This window comes from Phacochoerus africanus, chromosome 2 (genome assembly GCF_016906955.1).
Source record: "Phacochoerus africanus isolate WHEZ1 chromosome 2, ROS_Pafr_v1, whole genome shotgun sequence".
NCBI classification, from domain to species: domain Eukaryota; kingdom Metazoa; phylum Chordata; class Mammalia; order Artiodactyla; family Suidae; genus Phacochoerus; species Phacochoerus africanus.
The window spans coordinates 2,566,412-2,583,072 of NC_062545.1; the positions used below are offsets into that span (position 1 = coordinate 2,566,412).

Genomic DNA, 16,661 nt, shown 5'->3' on the forward strand with positions numbered 1-16,661 from the left:
GTACTGTTAACATGCCTTGCCATGTTTAAGAAACGGAAGAACTATATCCCTGAAAAGACAATTAAAGATGGAAAATGGAGCTCCGTGAAAATGATTCAGGAGTTCCCGTTGTGGCTCAGTGGGTTAAGATTCTGACTGGTATTCATGAGGGTGTGGGTTTGATCCCTGGCCCCACTCACTGGATTAAGGATCTGGCGTGGCCGTGAGCTGTGGTGTAGGTCGGCAGCTATAGCTCTGACTTGACCCCTAGCTTGGAACATCCATGTGCTGTGAGTGCGGCCCTAAAAAGAAAAAGCAAATGATTCAGGGGTTCCTGTCATGGCTCAACGGAAACGAATCTGATTAGGATCCATGAGGACGCAGGTTCGATCCCTGGCCTCACTCAGTGGGTTGAGGACCCGGCCTTGCCGTGAGCTGTGGTGTAAGTTGCAAATGCAGCTTGGATCTGGCGTTGCTGTGGCTGTGGTGTAGGCCAGTGGCTACAGGTCCGATTCGACCCCTGGCATGGGAACCTCCATGTGCCGAGGGTGCAGCCCTAAAACGACAAAAAAAAAAAAAAAAAAAAAGAATTGGATGCCGACAGAAGTGAGGAGCTGGAAAGCATCCGTGGTCCTAGCTCATCTACAGCAAATATTAGAAACTGCACCTCGAAACTCGCCCCAGGCAGCCGGCTGTGGGCTGTCCCGCAAGTGTCCCTGGGCAGGTCATCTGACATCCGTGCTGTTTTCCGGAGAAGCCTCGGGGATTGCAGCCCGAGGGATGTCTCGATGCCTGGCCCTGTGCTGGGCAGGGGTGGAGCCTGGCCACCAGGTGCTCCCAAGGAGTCGGACCCAAGGACGGAATGTGTCCTTGGAGTGCTGTCCTGGCGCCTGGGCTCGTGTCGTGCAGTTGGGCTGGGGTTTTAAACCCTCAGTGTGAACCCTCAGTAGGATTTCCTGCTCTGGCTGTGATGGAGGGGCAGCTGGAGGGGCCGTGGTCGGCAGGTCTCACCCCACAGCCCCGCTCAGCCAGCTCGGCGCCTCTGAATCACTTCTGCCCCTTCCTTTGTTCCCTGCCAAGGCACTGCGGTTTCCAGGGTGTTTTCAGAATTGGTCTCTGCCCCTGGGTGGGGAGTGTGGTCCGAGGTGGGGGGACTGAGGGACCCGCAGCAGGGCCCGCCCCCCTCCCTCAGGCTCCTTCCTCCACACGCGCTAGACCTGAGCTCGGTTAAATGAACCAACTCAGAGCCTGTATGCAGCGCGTTCTGCCTCATCCGCAGGTAAGGGCTGCGCAGGCATCAAGCTGCAGGTGCCCAGGAAGGAACAGCCGCCGCCTTGCACCTCTGGTCCGTCGCTCTGCAGTCGCCGCTGTTGGTTTTTGTGGTTTCGTGGTCCGTGTCTTCCCTTTTGACCTTGGCAAACTGTCCTGCCTGTCTTGGGCACTGGGGGAGGACCAAGCGGTGGCCGTAGGTGTCTGCCCGGCGGGAAAGCTCAGGAGCCCGGGCCGTGGTGGCATCGGTCCCAGTCTGCGTCCTGAGCTGGCCCAGAAGGATGGACAGAGGCCAGCGGAGTCGCTTCTGTTCCTAAAGCCTCTGATGTGAGCAGAGCCTGGGCGTGAAGGGACGAAGGAACGGGTGCACGGGCACGTGCCCAGGCGGGCCTTTGCGATGGGTGGCCCACATCCCAAAGGGTCTGGGGGGCGCAGACAGACCCGGCGGTGGCCTTGTGGGGTGTCAGGAGGTCCCCAGGGTCCCGCTTTCTCTGCACAGACCCCAGGTACTGGCAAGGGTTCCAGACTAACGGTGAGAAAAGGGATAAAGGAGAAACGGTCCATGCCGGGCATCTGACTAACGTCGGACGGCGTCGACAGGATGGGAAGGTCTGTGTTCCAGGTGTCTGAAAAGTCCCAGTAGCAAAAGGGACGCTTAGAACAAGTTGGAATTCCGTTTATAAGTGATAGCCTGGCAAACAGGGTGACGAAAGGCTATTGAAACTTCTTTCCTGGGATGAGCCGGCAGCCCTCCCGGGAACACGACCCCAGGCCCTGGGCAAGCTCGTCCTGTTCTAATGTGAACTTAGCTTTGTCCCATAGCGACACCTGAAGTGTGTTATCACAAGATGCAGTGACCAATCTGCACTGAGGTCTACACTGCGAGAGCAGTGCCTGGTCAGGCTTCCTACCCGAGCGTTTGGGGATGTGTTAGCAGAGAACACAGCCAGGAAGGTGACACACGAACCGTAATGTCATAACCGCTGTGCAACTAAAACGTGAAAACTCAAGGGTTGGGTTGATGGAGAGCTCGAGGACTCTAGGACCCAAGTGACAATACATTTCAGATGTTCAGATCACCACATATAATATTCTCCCAAAAAATAATGCTCGAGGGTTCAAACTCCTTCTTGTTTCAAATGAATATAGGGAGTTTGGAGCCACGAAGGCACGGGGAACTAACTTCCAGTGGTGCCGACTGTCAGGGCCGAAGTGCCCCCGTTCCTGCCACAGAGCGTCCCCTTCCTCCGACAAGTTCATGGGGCAGAGGTGACTACCACGTGAGTCCCGGGCTGGGACGTGCAGACCTGTCCGTGGTGACAGTTGAGAAATCTCTGACCTCTGGCGCCTGACCCCTCGACCTCCCAGCTGAGAGCCAAGTGCCTCCTGCAGGCTCAGCCACGCTCCACGGGGACGGCTCGCAACCTCTCGCCGGGGCCGTGACTCCTTGGGACCTTTCAAATGTCCTCTGGGATTTCTCAGTCGTTTTTCCCATGCGTTTGTATGGAGGGTTTGCAGACAGTAGCCAGAAAGCTGCAGGAGTCGTTGCAACATTTGAAGTTTGGACGACCTGACGTGATGCCAGACCCAAGTCCTCTCGTTGTCTCAAAACAGCCTTTTCTTCAGGCCCAGAAGAGAAGCGGACAGGAGCAGAGCTGAGTGACCAGGACGGTGACCCCAGGCGGGGCGGAGGCCGTGGAGGCCCAGGGGTGGAGGGGGCCAGACACAAGTCTTGGGGGAGGGTACTGGTCCCCCCGGGGTGGCGTAGGGATCCAGGATCGCAGGGCGGCAGCGGCGGCTGCAACAGCCACCACAGAAAAGCTGCGTGGGGACAGCCACTCCCGGACAGCTGCACTGGGGACGCTGGTCTCACAGCAAAGCCCTGCCGGCCTGGCCACAGCACCTCAGCAGATGGGCATCCGCCAGCGGGCACGGGGCCCCGCTTCGCTTCCTAGCAGGTGTCTGAACAGTCCGCCTGGACAGACAAGAGGCTGTTTCAGCTCCAACTAGTGATTCTTACCTGAACTAGTCACGCGCGGGGGTAGCTAAGCAGTGGCTTTTCTACCTCTAGTCATCAGCGGGCCTTCTGTAAAGTAGGGCTTTAACTGAGACTCCGTTAACGAAGACTCTGCCCTTAGACACAGGCCCTCCTGAAAAGCAGGGGAAATACCCCAGTCTTTGCTTTTCTGCCCAGTTTTTAAAGTATAATTGGTTCAATAGCTATTTCAGCTGTTAACAAGTTATTTTGGATTGGTTTCTGGCTTTTTCCCTCTTGAGAAGAACAGACTCATGAATTTTTGTCGATGCGTTTTCATCAGCACTGTTTATCACCGTTCAGGGCTCACGTATGGACGCTCCGGCCCCTCGGGAGCCCCTTCAAGGTCTCTTTGCTACGCACCCACTAGTCCTCGAGTTTCCCCCCGGTTTCCTGGCACAAGACGCCTCCCGCCCACTCTGCACTTTCACTGCTCCCCGTGAAGACGCGTCTCCTGGACAATGGCCCCACGGACAGGGACTGGTGTTTGCCCCCCCCTCCCCCCCCCCCCGCTGAACTCTTGGCCCATTCAGTGCACAAGTTCCTTTTAGTAAAAAAGGACTTAAAAAAAATCATGCAGGGAGTTTCCGCTGTGGTGTAGTCGGTTAAGACTCTGACCGCGGCAGTTTTGGTTGCTATGAAGGTACAGTTCCGTCCCCCAGCACAGTGGGTTAAAGGATCTGGCGTTGCAGTAGCTGTGGTTACAGTTGCAGCTCGGATTCAATCCCTGGCCTGAGCTTCCACACGCCATGAGTGTGACCCTTAAAAAACAAAAATCATGTGTTTGTATCGATAGTTCCATGTCAGCTTAGTATAGCGTTTCTACTTCATTCCTTTCATTTTCATAAATGAATCTTTTATACTGAATTGCGTTATTTCTAACAACACAAACATTTCATTACTCCCTTTTGCTTTACGCAATAATGTAAAGAAAAGTTTCACAGGAGTTCCCGTCGTGGCGCAGTGGTTAATGAATCCGACTAGGAACCATGAGGTTGCGGGTTTGGTCCCTGCCCTTGCTCAGTGGGTTAACGATCCGGCGTTGCCGTGAGCTGTGGTGTAGGTCGCAGACATGGCTTGGATCCCGAGTTACTGTGGCTCTGGCGTAGGCCGGTGGCTACAGCTCCGATTAGACCCCTAGCCTGGGAACCTCCATGTGCCGTGCGAGCGGCCCAGGAAGCGCTTACCCAAATGTGGAGTTCAGTACACTTATTTGTATGTATTGCCTTTTTTTTTTTTACCTTTTATTGATTTACAATGCTGTGCTAGTTTCAGGTGTACAGCAAAGTGATTCAGTTTTACGTATATGTATTTTTTTCTTTTTCGGATTCTTTTCCACTGTGGGTTATTATGACCAGATACTGAGTGGGGTTCTCTGTCCTAGACAGTAAATCCCAGTCAGGTGTCTATCTTGTGTGTAAATGTGTGTATATGTTAATCCCAGACTCCTGATTTACCCCTCCCCATCCTCCCCCTTCGGTGACCATAGATTTGCTTTCTAGAGTATTTATTATCCGAGTGATGGCTTTTGCGTTTCAGCAGCCCTAGTTCTTGGACGGTGATGATGGTAGCTTCTGGCCGGTGTTCTTGGTACAGGAAGTTGGAGGTCAGGCTGACGCAGGCGTCTGGGCAATTCCGCCTCCATGAGCGCTTCTTTCTCCATCACCTAGTCTGTCTACACGGATGGCTTCTGGCTAAACGGATCAACGCTGCCTTTTGGTGCGTCATGTCTATAGCACAGTCACGACCTCCATAGTTGAATTTTTTGTTTTGTAACTTTTATCGGAGTATAGTTGACTTACGCTGTAGTCAGTTTCAAGTGTGCAGCAAAGTAAATCAGTCACATATCTTCTCCTGATGGGAACGTTTCATCTTGCGCCCTTTTCGAGTTATAACTTTTTCAATGAAAATAATATCCAAATTTCCTACATACCATACTATGCATTTTTACACCAAAGCTCGCCTTGTATACATTCAAATAATCCTCAGTTCATGTTCTCTTGCCCTCGAGTGGGTCAGTGTTTCATTTTCCTGTAGAAAGATTTTAAGTGTTTTAATTTTTTATTTTTGCTTTTTAGGGCTGCACCCGCTGCATATAGAAGTTCCCAGGCTAGGGGTTGAATCAGAGCTGCAGCTGCCAGCCTTCACCACAGCTACAGCAATGCAGGATCCGAGCCGCGTCTGTGACCTACACCACAGCTCACAACAACACTGGGTCCTTAACCCACTGAATGAGGCCAGGGATGGAACCCACGTCCTCGTGGCCACGCATCGGATTCGTTTCCACTGCGCCACAGCAGGAACTCCCTGTAGGGAAATTTTTGAGGACACAGATGGTCTCAAGATTCCGCAAGATAAGCAAAGGCAACACATGTTAAAAAAAACTTTTTTTTTTTAGTCTGAAATCCTCTCTTCACTCAGAGGTCAAAACGGAGTCTTTTTAGCACAATCGAATACCCTCTAAGTGGTTCACACACTTCAAACCTTATAGCCACTATAGAGTAAGGTACGTAACAATACAAACCCCCAAGAGTTGTGCCTGCCCCCGGGTGCTTGGCTTCTGGCAGCAGCACCCCTTTCGGCACAGTTTTGCCCAAAAGCCAGGGTAAGGGCCAGTATGAGACAGCTGGAAGCTGGGCGAGGGCCCAGAGCGTCTCCTTGCAGTGCCTTCGCTTTGGGCCAAGAGTGAAACAAGGGCACGACGCGTGACACGTTAAATCAGCCTCCGCTCAGCAGCTCTGGGCCTGTGACGTCCTTCCTCTGCATGTGTCCAACGGATGTCACGTTAATAGAGAAAGCGGAGCCGTACAGAGAGAATAATCCGTATTACTGAGTAGACGATAGCAACGGCCTGTCATGGACAGATCCAGTCTCTCAGGGTTTGCTTCACTTAAAGCTAAACCACATCCCACTTTCTTCGAAAAGCCTCTCTATCTAATTAAGATGATATAACCTCAGAGCTCCCTGGTGGCACAGCAGGTTAAGGACCTGCCATGGCTCAGGTCACAGCTTTTCCTTGCCCCAGGAATTTCCACATGCAACAGGCACACCCCTCCCCCCAAAAGAATTATATAACCTCATACTTCTTTCCTGTATAGTTTCCAGAACTTGCTACTTAGAGCAAAGAGTAAGTCCTTAAACACAATTTGGACGCATGAGCCACTTGGGCATAAGCCACTTGAAAGGCAGGGGATGGATCGTGGCAGTGGCTCCCTGTCGATGCTGCTCAGAAGCTCTCCTGACCCGTGAGGTGGCATCTCAGGTGAATAGGCAAGCTTACGATGTGGTTAAAATAGTCTGGAAACTTCCTGAACATACCAGAGAGGACTCAGCAAACTTTATAGAAAAGGCTTCCTTTTCCCACATAAAGGAGAATCAGACGAGCCCCCAGAGAAGTGGCCGTGTTCCCGCGTTGGCATCCGCTGGCTCAGGTGTGACATGGCATCTTGGGTCCTCTGGGTCCTCGGGCCTGGGGCAGTTCTGGGGCTGCTCGCTCGTCTCCCTCCTCAGGGGGCAGTAGGCTCCGTCTGTCACAATCTCAGCCCCCAAGGATTAAAATAGACCTGCATCTTCTAGGAAGTTCCCACATCTCCTGCTTCCTAACAGGCCCCCAGCAGGCAGGCTAGGGGTCCCCCCTCTGTGCATTGAGGCCCTCCCATGTGACACTGCGCTGGGAAGCCACCGTCACTGGAAGCAGGCTGTCTGCGGAATGACCACTTTGCGGGCCTAGGTGGAGCTTCCATCACTGAGAAGAGGCATCGGTTCTGGTACCAGAAGCCCAGGCCCTAATCTGCGGAAGCAGCTTTCTCACCTGCCTGGTCCCATCGCACAGGCCTTGTGTTGGTCCTGGAAACACAGCTTTTTTATTTTAAACTTATGTTTTCATTGACTGTAGTTGATTTACAGTGTTGTGCCAATTTCTGCTGCATAGCACACTGACCCAGTCCTCATTTATGTAATATCTTCCATCACGTTCAATCCCGGTGATTGGATGGAGTTCCCTGTGCTGTACAGTAGGACCTCGTTGCTCATCCATCCTAAATGCAATCGTTTGCACCTACTAACCCCCGAATCCCAGTCCGTCCCACATCCTCCCCCCGCTGCCCGGAAACACAGACTTAAAGCTTGTTCCCATTCTGCGTGATTCTATAGCCAACTGCATAGCATTTCGTAAATACCTTTTCTGCTTCAACTGGTCAGAGGAGATTCTGCACTTTGCCGTCAGGGCTCCAACCATCCTGAGACAGGAATCGCAGTTCCTGATGAGAAAGCAGGAGGGCCGTGTATGCACCTGGAAGTGTCTCTTAGGATTATTATGGTGCCGTGCTTCTGCAGGGAAGGCCGGGGGATTGGGCTCCTGGCCTCCCAGGCTCTCTCAGTGCCGAGGGCTGTGAAAGCCCTCAAAAACTGGAGTGTTCTGGTGACGGAGGTACAAGACAAAAGGCCTTTTTACAATTTGCCATAATAAATATGTCTGACATTGGCTGAGCTGGCTCCCGTTGGCAGGATAATTTGACTGCAATTAAGAGTCTAGGAGTGAAATTACAGCAGAAGTCACCGGATCATAGACGGAGGGAGAGGAGAAGGGAGGGTTGCCGGCATCCCAGCTGCCTGTGCGCACAGGTGCCAAATAGTAACACGGAGTCGGATGACACAGGAGAAGTAGCTGTAAGTGCCAGGCAAAGAGGGGACACTGCAGGCTAGAGCCTGCCCCCCGCCCAGGGGTAGTGAGGCGTCTTAGGGTGTCAAGCAGCCGGGCGTGCTCAGCTCGGGGACCCTTTCCTGACTGGCGGGTGGTGGGGTCCCTGGGAGTCAGCGTCATCAGCCTTCTGGTTCCAGCTGGTCTGGGGTCCCCGTGCTTGTGGGCAGCACGCAGTGGCCGTCTTCCACCCGGTGGGGCTTCAGCACCCGCAGAACAGCTCCAAGGACAGGGCTCAGAATGTGACCTACAGTCTTTGAAGAACGGAAGGTCCCTGACGTTGTCCAATGGCTAATTATTATTCTTTCTTGCAACCCTAAAGCCAGACAACCCAGCTAAGCGTAGGTTCCTGGCCCACAGATTCTATGAGGTGATAAACTATGTTGTTTTAACTTATTGTTGCAGGGCTTCGGTACAGAGAAACGAGACACCAAGGCTTTTTGCCAGGAAGCAGCATTTATTTGTGCCGGCACTGGCTCAGTGGATTCATATCCAGAGGCTGAGCCCTGAAGGCAGCGGGGCATCGCCTTATATACCCCTTATATTTCCAGTTACATCTAAATTTCTTTGTCCCCCTTCTAAGGTGTTCTATGAATTTTGAGCAAACAGAGATAGGCCTCCACTCATGGATACAGGTTATGCTACATTGTTGCAGACCTGCGCCTGTGCCACAGATGCTGCTGTGGCATGTTGCCTTGGCCTTGGTCTGGGAGGGCCCTGCCCCCTCCCCACTTCATTATGTTTGGAGGTAATTTGCTGTGTAGCAATAGATAACGCATGACTCCGCAGAGACGTGTGTGCATTACGTTATTCACTGTAGCATCATTTGTTATGGAAACGTTTTAGAAAGAGCCTAAGTAGTCATTGAGAAAACGCTGGGACACAGGGTGGTTTTAGGCAGCTGTTTATAAAAAAAGGAGAGAGAGATTGAGCGTGACCTTTAAGCACCGATACGGACATTCCAGGACATCTTGCTAAGTGAAAAAAGCAAAATACAAAAGAGTGTCTTAGTACCCCGCCCTCGCGTCGGAAAGGAGTAGGAAGTGGGAAAGTATTCCTGTATCGGCTCTTTCGGTGCAAAAGAAACGCTGCCGGAGCAAAAGAATGAAATGATTGGCAGCGGTCACCAGCCCCGGAGGGGTGGGAAGAGGGCGGAGAGGATGGGGGGGGGAACGGAGAAGAGGAAGGCAGGAGAGCGTGGGACCTCTGGGTCCCTTTTGGTTCTAGAAAACTCCCCAGACAAGTACAATCCACCGGGATGTGGGGCGGCCCGAGTGGACACTGGCTCCAGAGGACCCTCGATGTGCTGAAGGGAAGGAGCGGGGAGAGGCTGGACCCGCTACCTTTGGGAACGGGTGTGGGGACTGAGTGGTGGCCTCCAGACGGAGCCGTCGGTACAGAAATATTTCGCTCTCGTTAGGAAACATGTCTTGCACAGCAATCTGGGCAAGAAATCCTGAACTGCATGGTGTTTAATCTACGATTGAGCACATGTGTAAACGGGTGATGGAAGCCAGGTTTCTCGGTGTCAGAAAAAGATGCTGCACATTCGGGGAAGAGGAGGAGAGAGTGACTGGGAGGTGGAGGAATAGACTCACGGTGGGTGCCGTCTACACCGCCCCCCAGCTCTGTCTGCTGAGGGGCGGGGGGCAGAGGAGGTGGAGTCCAGGGGCAGGGGGCCCACCCAGAGGCCAGATACTAGTTTCAGAGGAAAGGAAACAGGACTCCAGGGCGGGGTTGGGAAAACACATGAGGAGCTTGGAACAACTGTGACCAGAAATTAAGGAAGTGTTCACAAAATGATGAGGCGTGTTGAAAGAACCCAGGAGCCTGCTTGACGAGCTCCCATGGTCAAATCTGGGAGAACTGGAATAAAATAAATAACAATAGAAATTATGAATCTATAGGGTAAGATCAATTACAGAATAACTGACTAAGCACACACACACACACACACACATACACGCACACGGAGAGGACGGGTCAGTGCCTCCATGTAGCAGAATTACAAGGATAAGGGTAGAATGGGTGATGGAAATAGGAGTTCCCACTGTGGCTCAGCGGGTTAAGAACTCGACAGTGTCTACATGAGGATGCCGGTTCGATCCCTGGCCTCGCTCAGTGGGTTAAGGATCTGGTGTTGCCGTGGCTTTGGTGAAGGCTGGCAGCTGTAGCTCCCATTCGACCCCTAGCCTGGGAACATCCATATGCTGCAGGTGTGGCCCTAAAAAGGAAAAGAAAAGAAAGGCAAGGAAAGGGGAAGAAAATTCCTCTGAGGCCAGCACCACTGTGCTTATCACCGGCGTCATCACCGGCGTAGGCCAGACCCATCTGTTGGTGCTAAACGTGGCAGGGGCGAGCCTGCTGAGAAGTCAGAGCTGCGGCCTCGGCACGGTACGTCTCCTCCCAGCTGTGGATCCGTTGCAGAGGGAAAGGGGGACCCCACGGTGAGGAAACTGGCTGACACCCCTGAGGGGCCAACATTAGCAGTATAACCGGCCTTCATTATCTGAGGGTGGTTGGTTCCAGGACCCCCTCAGGCACCAAGATCCACAGATGCTCAAGCCCCTGGTGTAAAAGTATTTGCATATCACCCATGAGCACTCCCGTGTGTTTTTTTTTTTTTTGTCTTTTTGCTATTTCTTGGGCCGCTCCCGTGGCATATGGAGGTTCCCAGGCTAGGGGTCGAATCAGTGCTGTAGCCACCGGCCTACGCCAGAGCCACAGCCACGCGGGATCCGAGCCGCGTCTGCAACCTACATCACAGCTCACGGCAACGCCGGATCCTTAACCCACTGAGCAAGGGCAGGGACCGAACCTGCAACCTCATGGTTCCTAGTCGGATTCGTTAACCACTGTGCCACGACGGGAACTCCCTGTGTGTATTTTAAATCACCTCTAGATAACTTAGAGTACCTGATAAATGGCTGTCCATATCATGTTAATATTGGCTGGCACTGGAAATTTGCTCTTTGGAAATTTCTAGAAAAAATTTGGGGGCTATGCCCTCAGCAAGCAAAATTCCTGGGCCAGGGATTGAACCCGCGCCAAGGCTGGGTTCCTGCTGCACCACCAGGGGAACTTCTGGAAAAAATTTTTCTGAATGTTTTCATTCCCCAGTTGAATCCTCTGGATCCAGAACCCATGGCTACGGAGGGCTGACCATGTCTGTAAGAGGATGAATCGGCACCACATCCTTGCCGATGGGACGCGCTGAGACTTCTTTGTTGTTCTTTTGCCAAAATGCATAATCCACGCAGTCATGTGGAGATATCAGGTTAGCCCAGTTCAAGGGACATTCGACAGAAACCTGCCGTGATTTTCCAGAGCATTCGGCTTGTGAGAGATGAAGGAAGCCCATAGACCTGCCCGGGGCCGAGGAGACGCCAGCACTGAATGAAGTGGGATTGGAGCCCCAACACAAAGAAGCATGTTGGGGGACAGTTGGGGAACACGAGTAAAACCCACAGATTAGTTCGAAGTACTGCATCATGTTAATTTCCCGGCTGGATCATCCTGGTCTGGTTCCGTACGACCAGAACCTCAGGACGTGAGGAGGAGGGTGTCAGCCAGCTCTGCTTGTTTGCAACAGCTTTTTGAGTCTAAAGTTATTTTGAGGAGTTCCTGTTGTGGCGCAGTGGTTAACAAATCTGACTAGGAACCATGAGGTTGCAGGTTCGATCCCTGGCCTCGCTCAGTGGGTTAAGGATCTGGCGTTGCCGTGAGCTGTGGTGTAGGTTGCAGACGTGGCTCGGATCCCACGTTGCTGTGGCTCTGGCGTAGGCCGGTGGCTACAGCTCCGATTCGACCCCTAGCCTGGGAACCTCCATATGCCACTGGAACGGCCCTAGAAAAGGCAAAAATACAAAAAAAAAAGTGATTTTGAAAGGAGACATCCTAAAGGACAAAGATGAGCTCCTGTAAAATTATGACACTATAATTGGCACAACATTGTAAATCAACTATACTTTAATTTAAAACATTAAACATAAATATTTAAATACATGTCTTAACGCCACACTCACGAGCATATAAGAGGCACTTAAGATGCTCTGGTACTTTCCATACCACTATTCCCTCTTCCACAGAGAAAAACTAGATCCAAAGAGGTCAGATGGCTTATCTGAGATCAGCCACACAGCAAGAGGGCTCAGGGTCTGAACCCAGCTCCTTTTTTTTCCTCTTTTTTGATCGCACCCACAGCATATGGAAGTGTCTGGGACAGGGATTGAATCTGAGCCACAGCAGCAGCAACACTGGATTCTTAACCTGCTGTGCCACAGCGGGAACTCCTGGATTCATGGAAACCAGGACCCACCCCCGGCTGCTAAGCCACGTGGTTACTCTCAGTTCCCAGTGATTGTGGAACATTCTCTAAGACAAGGGCGGACCTGTTCATCGCCCATGGTCACTGCAGCTAAGAGGCTGGCCTTGTTTTACCCCATCTCAGCTCAAGTTCCCAAAGAACAGTACAGGCATTTGCCGTCCAGCTGGAGGTTTCCTAACCAGAGCTCAGATGAACGCGGCAGTCTGAGAACGTAATTTTTATCACGTGGAAGCAACAAAACTGGTATGAGAAGAAATCCTTCCAGAAAGCCCCTGGCACAGAGCTGCCTTCCCAAGCTCAGGCCTGACCCTTTGCTCTTTCCCCTGGTGGCGCTGGCACTTGTGGTTGTATCCAGGCAGAACCGCGTGGTCAAGGCCAAAGGCAATCAAGGGGTGGAGGCTCCTGAATACAAGTTAGGAAGGAAGAGCGAGAAAGAGAGGGAGGGAAGAGGAAGAAATTTGCCAGGTTGTTGTCAGTTTTAACAAATGAAATATTTTGGGTTTTCGATCAAACACACCTGTCAATGCCATGGACCTGCCTCCAGGAGGATGTTGCTTTTCGTGCTCCCTGGGGACATGGTCCCTGGAAGAGACTCCACCCCAGGCTCCTGGGGAGCAAGGAGCCCCTGAGAGACAACTGGAACCAGCATCACCTGCTCCCCTCCTGAGTGTGGGTGGAGCCCAAAGCACCTCTTTTTTTTCATCTTTTTTTTTCAACTCTATGGAGTTCCCGGGCCAGGGATCAGATCCAAGCCGCAGTCACAACCTAAACCTCAGCTGCAGCAACACTAGATCCTTAACCCACTGTGCTGGGCTGGGGATTGAACCTGCGTCCCAGTGCTACCACGACGCTGCTGATCCTGTTGCACAACAGCTGGAACTCCAAGTGTCTTTTTTTTATATGTGGATTTTTTTGCATTTTATTATGCTGCAGTCTTTAAAGTGTCTAAAATGGACATTTCTGCAGATAAAACCCAAAATGCTTCAGGGATATTTTAAGCCTCGTTTATAAAATAAACAAGCTCCCATGGATCCCCACATCCCATAGGATACAGTCTCTTTATTTCTCCACTTTTATCCTCATCATTCTCTCTGGATGAACAAGCCGTGATCTTTCCTTTTCTTTTCTTCTGGTCTTTTGTCTTTTTAGGGCCGCACCCGTGGCATATGACTAGGGGTCGAATCGGAGCCACAGCTGCCAGCCTACGCCACAGCCACAGTAACGCAGGATCCGAGCCGCGTCTGTGACCTACACCACAGTTCACAGCAACACTGGGTCCTCAACCCACTGAGCGAGGCCAGGGATTGAACCCATGTTCTCGTGGATACTAGTCGGGTTTGTTACCCCTGTGCCACGACGGGAATTCCTCCCTTACTCCTTTTTTTTCCGCCAGGAAAAAACCTACCCAGCACCCTATGATCCCGCAGCCTTGATAAGTTTTAAAATTTATTTCAAAACGTGTTTATTGGCATCTAGTTGACTTGCACTGTCGTGTTAGTTTCAGGGGGGCAGCAGAGTGATTCAGTTGTACCGATTTACCTATAGCCACTCTTTCTCAGACTCTTTTCCCGCGTGGGTTGGTTATTACACGGGATCGAGTAGACTTCTCTGCGCTGCCCGGTGGGTCCTTGTTAGCCCTCTGCTTTACACCCAGGAGTGTGTGCAAGTTAATCCCAGCCTCCTGCTTATCCCCCACCCTCGCCCCCAGCGTCACCGTCAGTTGGATTTTGAAATCTTCGACTCTGTTTCCGTTTTCTGAACCCAAAGCATCTCCCCGCTCCTTTGTTTTCCTTGGGCTCGAGACTATTTTGTGACAAAATCCTGCCATCTTGTGGCCTCGTGCGAGTCAAACGCTGAGGTCATGTGATTTGTGTTGAGCTAGTGTTTGTCGTGAGGAATGCAAAGTCACTTTAAAACCCACATCCATCCTCCTTAGAGACGCTCCCGTTAATCTACGAACACGTGCAGGAAAACTTCCCACCAAAAGGTGGCCCCGACCAGAGCTGGCGTCTGCGCAGGTCAGGCAGAGGCAAGGACTGTGAGCCAAGAGCTTCCGATTGTGCCATCGTTATTTCCTTTGTAACCAGTCCTTCCACAGAGATGACACGGATGCAAAATTACGTTGCCCCTTCACAGCTCTCGTGTGTCCTCTGCGGTCAATAAACCTTTCCGGTTACGGCGGCTGCACCTGCGTCTCCCCCCACTCACTCAGCCCAGCTGGCCTCAGCTTCCAACGCCGACCTTGCAGTTGGCTCCAGAGGGGTGCTCACTCTCCATGGTCCCCAGGCTGCCCACCCCACTCCTGCCGAACCCCGGTTAAGCCACTTGAGTGCTGGTGGAGTCCCTCCTGGGGAATGGCCACTTCGCACAGAGTCGCTCTTCCCCAGAGGCAGCTCCCACCGTGACAGGTGGATGCAGAAGTGAAGGCCTGGGCCTTTCCCCTGCTCACAGGAGCCTCTGCAGGGCGCTCCCCTACTCCCCCCGCCGGGCTGGGCTGGAGGCCTGGCTTTGACGATCTGTGACCACACCCGGCCATGCACGAGGGGCGCGCACGCCTGCTCCCGCCGCTCCCCCGAGGTGCTGGCCCTGGGTCCTGCACAGACATCTGCTTCCCTGTCTCCAGGGAGCCCAGCCTGGCCAGGCGGTGAGGGTCTGATCTGTCTGGGAGGGAGGCCACGTGGGCGTGGCACCAAGGGCCATCGCCCGAGTGTCACTGGCCGGTGGAGTGGGAGCCGCGTCAGCACAGGAGCAGGGCTACCGAGAGGCAAGGCTGCTGGCTACGAGGGCTGCGGCGTAGGCTCCACAGACTCGAGGTGGAGAGGAGAAGGCAATGAATACAGATTTGGAAAGAAAAATCTCTGAACTTTGGCAGCAAATCCTTGTATTTACACAAGCATGCCTCCAAATCCGCCTCCTGAATAAAACTACCGTGGCCTCTCCTTGTTTCTGGGCATCGGCAGGGACTGGGGGGGAGACCAGTGCCTGTCCGTCACCGAGGGGGCCGTTAGCGGAAGCTCTCCCTCCGTGGCCTGGGGCTCTGCATTTCCAACAGGCTCCCAGGCCTCCAGGGACTACTAACCAAAGTTAAAATTCCCTGTGTGTTGTCTTGTTTGCGTTCATTTCTGGTGAAATATCATGACAAAAATAAAAATTCATTTGTACTTTCTTCAAGGGTGAGATGGTATCTTTTTCTTCTCTGAACAAAGTGCCAAGTACACAATAAATGCACATACATCCACTAATCCCTTAAGGTAAGATTATGCTATTTTTAATTGGATTGTAATTTAGTTGCAGTGACCTGGACTTCTCTTGTAGAGATTGTGTCCTGGTCACAGGTAGCATGGAGTGCGTTTATTCACGTGGGTTATACTGCAGGGCATTTCTGTCAACTAATAGGGATGCAGCAAATGGATTAGGGGAATAATGGTCAAAATGCTGGATTCACTTCTGCTTTTAAGCTAGCAACCTCCAAAACTTGTTTATAGCTGGTGCATTAATTCAAAATTGTGAGAGGTTCACTTGTTTTCAGGGACAAATGAGTTTCCTGAAGGCCTTGATGGACGTTCATAGAGTGACTGGAAGTTACTTTTTTTTTTCTTTTTAGGGCACACCTGCGGCATATAGAAGTTCCCAGGCTAGGGGTCAAATCAGAGCAGCAGCTGGATCTGCAAACTATGCTGCAGCTTGTGGCCATGCCAGATCCTTAACTCATGAGTGAGGCCAGGGATCGAACCTCTCGGATCCTGCATCCTGGACCCACTGAGCCTCAACAGGAATTCCCGGAAGCTACGTTTACAGCACAGCTGGGCCCACACGGGGGTTTCATGGCTGACGACACCCCCTCTGACAGGCAGACAGAGGAAGCAGAGTTCTGTCCTCACCTGCCAGGCTCCCTGCTCTCTCTCGGGAGGCAGGATTCAGGGACAGCATTTTCTCTTATCAAGGGGTTTGAGGTATAAAAACTTCTCTCCTGGAAAGACACAAGGCCCAGCAGATAATCAGGAAAAGAACCAGGTCTGCACGCGCTTCAGCAGCACATGGACTTACGTGGAAGGATGCAGAGAGGATTAGCGCCATCCCTGCGCAAGGGTGACACACAGGTTCACGAAGCGTGTCCGAACATTTCCACGGAGACTGGGTGCTATTACGCAGCACGGGGAGCTGTGTTCAGTATATCCTGTGATAAACCACCGTGGAAAGAATACGAAAGAAAACGTGTCTGTGCACATCTTAGCCACGTCATCCTGCAGCAGAAATGGACACGACGTTGTAAATGAGCCATCCTTCAATAAAAAAGCAAGTTTGAAAAGGAGGAACCACCTCTGTGTCTTCCTCTGGAATAACACAGAGGA

At 52.2% G+C, this 16,661-nt stretch overlaps 1 non-coding gene across 1 annotated transcript; it reads left to right on the plus strand.

Moving 5' to 3' along the window:
* The first annotated feature begins 16,331 nt into the window (after positions 1 to 16,331).
* Positions 16,332 to 16,433, plus strand: LOC125121699 (U6 spliceosomal RNA). Its single transcript, XR_007133568.1, has one exon. It is a non-coding gene; the product is annotated as a U6 spliceosomal RNA (small nuclear RNA).
* Positions 16,434 to 16,661: the final 228 nt, after the last annotated feature.